The following is an 8,281-nucleotide window of genomic DNA, read 5'->3' on the forward strand; positions in this document are numbered from 1 at the left end:
TGTTGGTGATTTTTGTTAGTTTTAGCTTGCTAAAGAACCTTGTGTGTGAATGATAATTAATTTTATGTTAATAGGAAGGTAATTAAATAGTATGAACATATTTTGATTATTAACCCCATATGTTTATGTGACCACTTTATCATATGTCTAGGATTAATGAACATGAAACTAGAATTAATAAGAAAATTAGGTAAATTCATGTGTGAGCTTGTGTGATGACCATCAACAAGAAGTTAACTAAAGGACCAAATTAGTTAACTATTGCAAGTCTAAATTAACCAGAATAATTAATCTAGTGAATTTAATTAAATTAGACAACTGATCACTGTTTGAGTTAGTTTGTTCACTAAGGGTTAATGTAGCGAACGCGAATCTAATCACTTGAATCAGTAACCAATTGAAGAATTAATCCATTGCACAATTACCATAATATCAACCATAGGATCAATTGAGTTGAACTACACAGAAGCCATTTCCCTTATTGAATCTAGTTAATTCTTTGGTTTTCTAGATTTTAGTTTAAGTGATAGTTAGTAAGTTTTCTAGTCTTGTAAAACTAGAGAAAACCCCTACTTATTAATTAATTTAGATAAAATTAGTCTTTAGTTTTAATTTACCGTTCCCTGTGTTCAATACCCTACTTATTTAGCTATACCACAATTGACAGGTCCACTGTCTTCGTGTGTTCATTTTATAATATAAAAGTAGGTTTAAAACTAGTTGAGTTTACACACATCAAGTTTTTGGCGCCGTTCCCGGGGAACGGTTCTAAATTAGCATTAAATTCTATTTTTATCGATCCTTTGTGTGAGATTTATATTACACAGAGTTAATTGTTAGGCAATCTAGTAATTAGGATAAGTTTTAATAAAAACTCGTTTTAAAAAAAGTAATTAGAAATTTTTTTTGTTTTCTCCTTCAACTCGCCGAGTGCACTCGTGCCGACTCGGCGAGTTCATCGCTGTTCACAGTTTTAGTTTTTAATTAATTTTTTTTCTTTTTTACGCGTTTTATTTTTTTTGTTTACAGTTGTTTCATGACCCGAGGATATGATACACATCTGGTCCCTCCTCTCGAAGACCCGAAATCCACATTAAAGAGGAGCAAACGAAAAGCCGTTGGAGAATCCGCTTCTTCAGAGAATTCGCCACTAAAGAACCTCAAGTCCGTTTTCAGCAAAAAGAAGATTAGCAAATCAGGAGCATCCAACGCCTCTTTGACAATCGAAGACCAAATTTAAGAAGACAACGAGTACGAGACCGAGGAAGAAGAAGAACCTACGTACGAGCACAAATCCGATTTTGAGGACGAGTTAGCTATAATGGCTAATATCGATGAAGTCCCCATGGGGGAATGGAAGAAGAGGATGTGCGATGACACTTGCCTGGGACTTGTGCAGCCCGCAATTCCTGCTACCTCTACTTTTGAGCTAAAGGGTCATATCCTCGCCCAACTCAAGGAGATTCCCTTCTATGGAAAAGACCACGAAGACGCCTACAAGCACTTGGATGAGGTAAATGATGTGGCTGACTACTTCAATGTACCAAATGTGCCATGCGAGACCCAGCTACTTCACATGCTTCGAGTCAAATTGAAGGGTGCTGCAAAGGATTGGCTCAAGTCACTTCCTCCCGGGTCGGTCACCACATGGGCTAAGATGAAAGAAGAGTTTATAGACCACTTTTGCCCGCCTTCCAAAATAGCTAAGTTGAAGAAAGCCATTGCCAACTTCGAGCAACAACCCGGAGAGCCTCTTTGTGAGGCTTGGGAAAGGTACAAAGGTCTTCTAAGAAATTGCCCACACCATGACCTCAATAGCCAACAAGAGGTCTCCATCTTCTATGATGGAGTCAATGTCACCACACGACAATTGCTCGACTCGCAAGGCCCACTTACAAAGAAGGCACCCCTGGTAATCAAGGAGTTCATTGAAGAATTCTCTAAGCATTCTAGAGAATACCACAATCCAAGAAATGAAGTAAGTCGGGGGGTAGTGAACTCGGCCAATGATGGCATGGCGGCGATGATGGCTAAGCTCGATAGTTTAGATAGAAGAATGAAAAAAATGGATCAAAAAATCCATGCTATTCGAGTTGGATGCGAGACCTATAGAGGGCCTCATCTCACAAAGGATTGTGACTTGGATGAAAATGGAAACAAGAAAGCTCAAGTGTTCTACTCAAGCGGCGATCAATACGATGAGAATTGGCGGAAACCGAAGAAGGAATGGCTCCCGTATGAAGAATACACGAAGGCTAAGGAGGAGAAATACAAGTAGAAGGAGAGGGGATTTTATCAACAGGAAGAACCGGTTATGGAACAGAAAGCCGATTTAGAAGAGATGTTGAATAGATTTATAGTCGCGTCTGAGAAAAGACATAATGATCATGATGTTGCAATACAAGAGACCAGAAATATGCTAAGGAATCAGTAGGCATCTATTCTCCATATTGAGAAACAGCTAGGACAACTTGCACATCAAGTGAACGAGAGAAGACTGGGTCAACTTCCAAGTAACACCGAGAATAATCCGAGAATGGAGAATGTGAATGCTGTGACTTCCAGCTATGAAGAAATTTTCAGACCTGCACAGAAGATCTCCAAGGTGAATACAGAAAAGGCAGAAGAGTCGGCTCCAGCTAAACCCGATTAGACTCACCGAGTCCCTCTAATGGACTCGACGAGTCCATGCGCTGATGAAAAAACTGTTATTCCCTCAAAGCCCTATAATCCCCTTTTGCCATTCCCAATCAGAGCCATGCCTGGTGAAAAGGTTAGAGCATACAGAGCTTTTATGGAGCATGTTCAAGCCCTTCAAGTCAACGTTCCATTTGTAGAAACAATGCTTCAAACACCCAAGTACTTTAACTTGCTAAAGGGTCTCTTTGCTGCTAGAAAAGATTTAGCTGAAGTCGCGGAGATAGTATTGAGTGAGCTACCAGAAAAGAAGGGCGATCTGGGGAGCATCATAATTCCTTGCCAATTTGGAAATGTACTTGCCACTCAAGTGTTGACCGATTCGGGTGCAAGTATCAACCTAATGCCCTTCTCCTTCTTCAAGAAGCTGAATTTACCGGAGCCAAGGCCTGTGAATATGAAGATCCATTTGGCGAACAAGACGATTATTAGTCCAAGAGGTGTTTGTGAAGATCTCCTCATTAAGGTGGATAAATTTATATTCCCAGTGGACTTTGTGGTACTTGATATGGAAGAAGACCCTGAAATTCCAATTATTTTGGGGAGATCATTTTTGAACACCGCATGCGCATTGATAGATGTATGCGAGTCCACACTAACGTTGAGGGTAGGAGACGAGTCAGCAGTATTTAAAGCTTTACCAGAGATCGAGCAAGAAGAAGGAAGAAAAGAAGAGATCTCATTCATTGATTTGGATGATGAGATACTACAAAAAGAACTTGCACTCTTGCAAGAAGAAGATCCAAGTAAGTTTTTGCTATCCTCTAGAGGTAATGAAGATGTTGACAAAGACTTGGAGGAGATAGAGAAGCTGCTGAAGGGGATTGAATCAGAGAACACAGTGGGATGTGAGCAATACGATCCGACTTGCCGAGTCGATTTCATGGACTCGACGAGTCCATTCGAAAATCCCAGCAACTTGGACGATTTTGATCTGTTTGTTACCAGCTCTTTGCATGTTCTGGACATGAAGATTTTCCCTAGTTCTTTAGAAGATCAAGTAGCAGAAGGAGGAATGGATGGTGATCTTTAACACGTTCATGTAGCATGCCTCGATACAATAATGCAAAATGATGAGGATAATCCACTTGGAGAGGAGGAAAGCAATGAAGAAGAGGAAAAGTTAGGGGTTAGGAGAGATGATGCTGATCACCCATTCATTACCAAGCCTTGAGCCCGAGTTTTCACCAACCATGAAGTAATTCGATTTAAGGAAAAGGAAGTGCAAAAGTGGGTGCGAGAGAATGGGGTAAAGAAGAAGAAGGTGAGGAAAGGGGAATTTCATGCAGCTGAGCATGATGCTATAAGGAAGAAGAGAGAAGAATTAAGACGGGCTTACAAGAAGAAGATACATGCTTACAAGACGAAGTACAAACCACAAAAGATTAGGCGTGCATTCCCGATGCAGGAAAATGAAGAAACGTAGAGGGGAAGGAGTCCAACTAATGACTCCTTAAAAAGAAGCACTTGGCGGGAGGCAACCCGTTATTAGAGTTTGCTTTCTTTCATCTTTTTCGTTTTAGTTTGATTTTCGTTTTTTTGGATTTTATTCATCTTCCAAATCATCAGACATGACTGCTTGAGAGTGTGTATGGACTAAGTGTGGGGTGGAATGAGTTTTTAATGACAAAATGATATGATTTTCTGAATTGTTTGCAAGTGACTCGCCGAGTCTGACCCTGACTCGACGAGTCTATTCAGATTCCAGGTAAATATAAATTCGCAACCAGACTCGAAGAGTCTGACCCTGACTCGACGAGTCGGTTTTATTTACGGAAAAAAATTAATTTAAAATGGATTTTTACAACTGGTAACTAGGGTTTTTAACCCTAATGAGATCATTTTCCCCTATCACTCGCCGTGCGCCCCCGTTTGCTTTCTCTCTCAAGCATTCATCAAAGTCTTCACTCTTTCTTCAAGATTTTCGAATTTTATCACCAAAGGTACTTAATTTCTTCCTTAATTCTGTTAAAGTCATGATTTTTAGATGATCTAGGGTGTCAATTTCATAGAATACCCGATTTTGAAGTTTAGTGAATTTTTAGGGTTTTGATTTAGTATTAGTTATGTTGTTTTGGATGGTTATTTCTCCTTTAATACATCTTAGAAATATCCATGGACAAATCCCTTGAGAAAAATTCCAGGTTTTATGGTCGAATTTCGATCGACTCATCGACTGACTTGCGCAGTTCATACGACTCGCCGAGTCATTCATGGACTCGACGAGTCCAGTCAGGGACCCATATGTAATCTGTTTTAATGATTTTCTGTGTTTTCTGGGTTGTGTGTTCTTTGTTTTGCAGGGAAAATGTTTCACAGAGGACAAAACTCAAGTGGACACCAAGGAGATTTTCCTTGGTTGAATTTTCCTCGAATTGAATCGGCTTCAACAATGACAAGATGGAAGAAGAAGTTGGCTGAGGTCAGGAAGAAGGAGATTTATGTACCCAACAGGGTTGATTGGGATTGGTTGCAGACTGTCCGGTCCGAGGAGGAGTTGGCCCCTTATCTTTTGAAGGAATTTACATACGAGGGGGAGACAATGATTTGTGATGGATGGATCCGGGTTTTTAGAATTCAAGAGCCGGTGTACAGGGAACTTTGCTGGGAATTTTTCTCCATGGTGTCTTTCCATGGAGGAGACGATTGTTACCACCCCGCGAGTTTCAGTTTTTGCCTTGGGGGCGAGTTCCATCAATGCTCCGTCATTGATTTTGCATGTCGGTTGGGGATTTACGACCGATCATTGGTTACGACTGCTATCTTTCGCGCCTTTTTGGAACACTCTCATAAGGTGTTCCCCGATGGTGTTACGAGTACGGGTTGGTGGAACACAATCGCCAACAAGTTATACATTCCGAAGTCGGCCCAAGAAGGAAGTATTAGGTCACCCACGCACCGTCTCATTCACCGTCTTATCTCCACCACCATCAACCAAAGGAAGGATGAAGACAAGGTGTCCAACCTTGATGTCTTTTATCTTTGGAGCATCATCACACCCAGCACCTTTTGCAACATTCCGTGGTGTTTGGCTTCTTATTTTTCAGTGGGTGCAGTCAAGGATTGCAAAACCTCCAAAATTAATGGTGGTATGTTCATCACCCGGCTAGCCAACTCATTTGGGTTGATGACCCGTGGTGCATGGAATTTAATGACAATGATTCCTGCTCCTCCCTTTAATCCCATTCTTTTTCGGAGGGCGAGAATTATTGAGGATTATGGCGGTGGTCATTATGCTATCCCGCATGATGATCCGGTGGTTGGTCCCGAGGCACCGGGAGGGAGGGTTAGGTCGAGACGAGAGTGAGACGTGGAGGAGGAACCGCCAGTAATTCCAGTGGATAATGATGAAGTGCCAATGGACTGGTATAATGTTGAGATGAGGAGAATGCAAGATCAAATGGCGAGGAGTCTCAATTTTAGCAACGAGTCCAACATTCGACTTTTTGACCATTTCCATATTCCGCATATTGATAGGGGTAACTTCCCATACATTCCATCTTGGGATGAGGTGATTAATGCAAGGAGTAGTGGAGCAAGTGGAAGTGGAGCTGCCCATGATCATGATGAGGAGGAAGATGATTAGTTTTTTTTTTGTTTAATGGAACAATTGTCAATTTATTTTTGTTTTGTTTGGTGTGTTTGAATTTTTAGTTAAGACTTTTATTTTTATGCTGGATGCTTAATTTGCCTTGATGACTTTCAGATTTTTGATTAGGAATGCTTGCATAAAGGGTCTAGAGTTTGAGAGAGAAAGAAAAATATAAAGAGTGGAAAAGAGTCAAGAAAGGGCGGAGTTTAGAGTTAAGGTGTCGAGTCCGGTCCTGAGGGACATGAGTGAATGAGTCTAGAAGTTATGAGAAGTTTTGAAGATTTATCAAAAGGTAGAACAAATGCAAAATGTAAATTTTTCCACCCAGCGGTCTACTCGCCGAGTGCACATAACTGACTCAATGAGTAGCTTTATACTTTCACACTTCCGAAGCTGTCTGCGACTATACTCGACGAGTCACTCAATTTTATACCAACAAGACTGCTGATTCGATGCTGTTGAATATACCACTTGACCATTTATTCTTCCCTATCGATTCTTGAAGAGTTTACACTATTTTTCCCGCCTATTTGGAGCTTCCTACATGTTAATTGATGCCCAAGACGTGGATGAGCCATTTTCATGTCTAAAGTCAATTGAAGATGGAGTTGAAGAATGAAGACGTTCAACCTCGCAACTACTATCCCAGGGGAGTTTGTTCCAATTCCCTTTTTATTTTATTGTTCTTTTTCATGCATAATATGCAATGGGGACATTGCATAAATTAAGTGTGGGGTAGGGGGTTGATGTCATTTTAGTAAATGTAGAATCTTAATATCCTAATTTAGGTCTAATTTAAAAAATTTTGCATACCAAAAATGTTACTTAGGACTTAATTTAGAGAATTTTGGTAAAAATTAAATTAGTATTCCATGTTAGAGTTATGTTGATGATTGCATGAAGACCCAAATGTTTAGTTGAGCCTATATACGTTCTAGTGCATTTGTGGCTTCCTTATTCCAGTGAAATCATGGGACAAAAACAAGACCTTGCTTAGCCCGAAGGATGCAATATGTTTAGCATCGTGTACCAGAAATGTATCCAGGAAAATTATTATCGCTAGCCTATAAATATTGAAGTTGAGTGCCCCTGCTTAAGCATGTAAGATTTTGAGTGAAAAAAGTGAGGTACATGTAAAAAAAAGAGAGAGAATTGCAAGAAGAGTTTGAAGAATTTTGGAGCAACTAAAGTGAAGATCAAAAGATCAAAATTCGAAGATACCAAAAATAAACAACAAGGTGGTGAATTCAAAGAAATCAAAGATCAAATTATCAAGGAAGTGAAGAATTCAAAAGAGCTCCATAGTGGTATCATAAGTTGTAATTCTAGATTATGTATGCTTGGGTTGCTTAACTAAAAATACCTTGAGGATAGGAGGTTTTCTGCGGATGGATTCGGAGGGATGCATAAAATGAGTATTGTTCGGGATAAGTGGGCGAATGTTTATGAGGATTTTGAGTATTTTGAGTATGGGGGGTATTTAGGAAAATTTTTAGACAAAATGTATGCGTTGCGGTCTTGGCATAATGGCTGGGTTAGATTGGAGTTGTCATATGTGATTCTAATGTGCTAAAATTCAGTTTTGCTTGGGGGCAAGCAAAAGTCAAGTGTGGGGTATTTTGATATTTGCATATTTAGCTCATATTAAGTATAGATTTTTTTTTATCATTTATTAGCTAAATTATCACATATCATGGACAAAAGATACTTAAAAGTGTTTGAATTATGTTTTCAGTCCAAGAGTGAAGCTCGGAAGCAAAAGGAAGCAGGAGAAGCGATTGGGAGCTCGGGAATTGAACAAAGAAGAAAAACACCAAAACAACACCTACTCGGCGAGTAGGGTCGACTACTCGGCGAGTCCGATCGAAGATTCGAGAAGATAAAGACTCAGAGACTTATCATATACAGGAATTAAGAGATGGACTCGGCGAGTCGGCAATGGACTCGACGAGTCGGTTCGCATCTATAAATATAACTTCTCAGTCGACATTA

General features: G+C 40.0%; 1 non-coding gene across 1 annotated transcript; it reads right to left on the reverse strand.

The window, feature by feature from the left end:
• Positions 1–1,705: 1,705 nt before the first annotated feature.
• LOC145049062 (small nucleolar RNA R71) lies at positions 1,706–1,812 on the reverse strand. The gene has a single exon (XR_013683180.1). It is a non-coding gene; the product is annotated as a small nucleolar RNA R71 (small nucleolar RNA).
• Between the last annotated feature and the right edge of the window lie 6,469 nt (positions 1,813–8,281).

This window comes from Lactuca serriola, chromosome 4 (genome assembly GCF_051521515.1).
Source record: "Lactuca serriola cultivar US96UC23 chromosome 4, Lser_US96UC23_V15, whole genome shotgun sequence".
Classification (NCBI taxonomy): domain Eukaryota; kingdom Viridiplantae; phylum Streptophyta; class Magnoliopsida; order Asterales; family Asteraceae; genus Lactuca; species Lactuca serriola.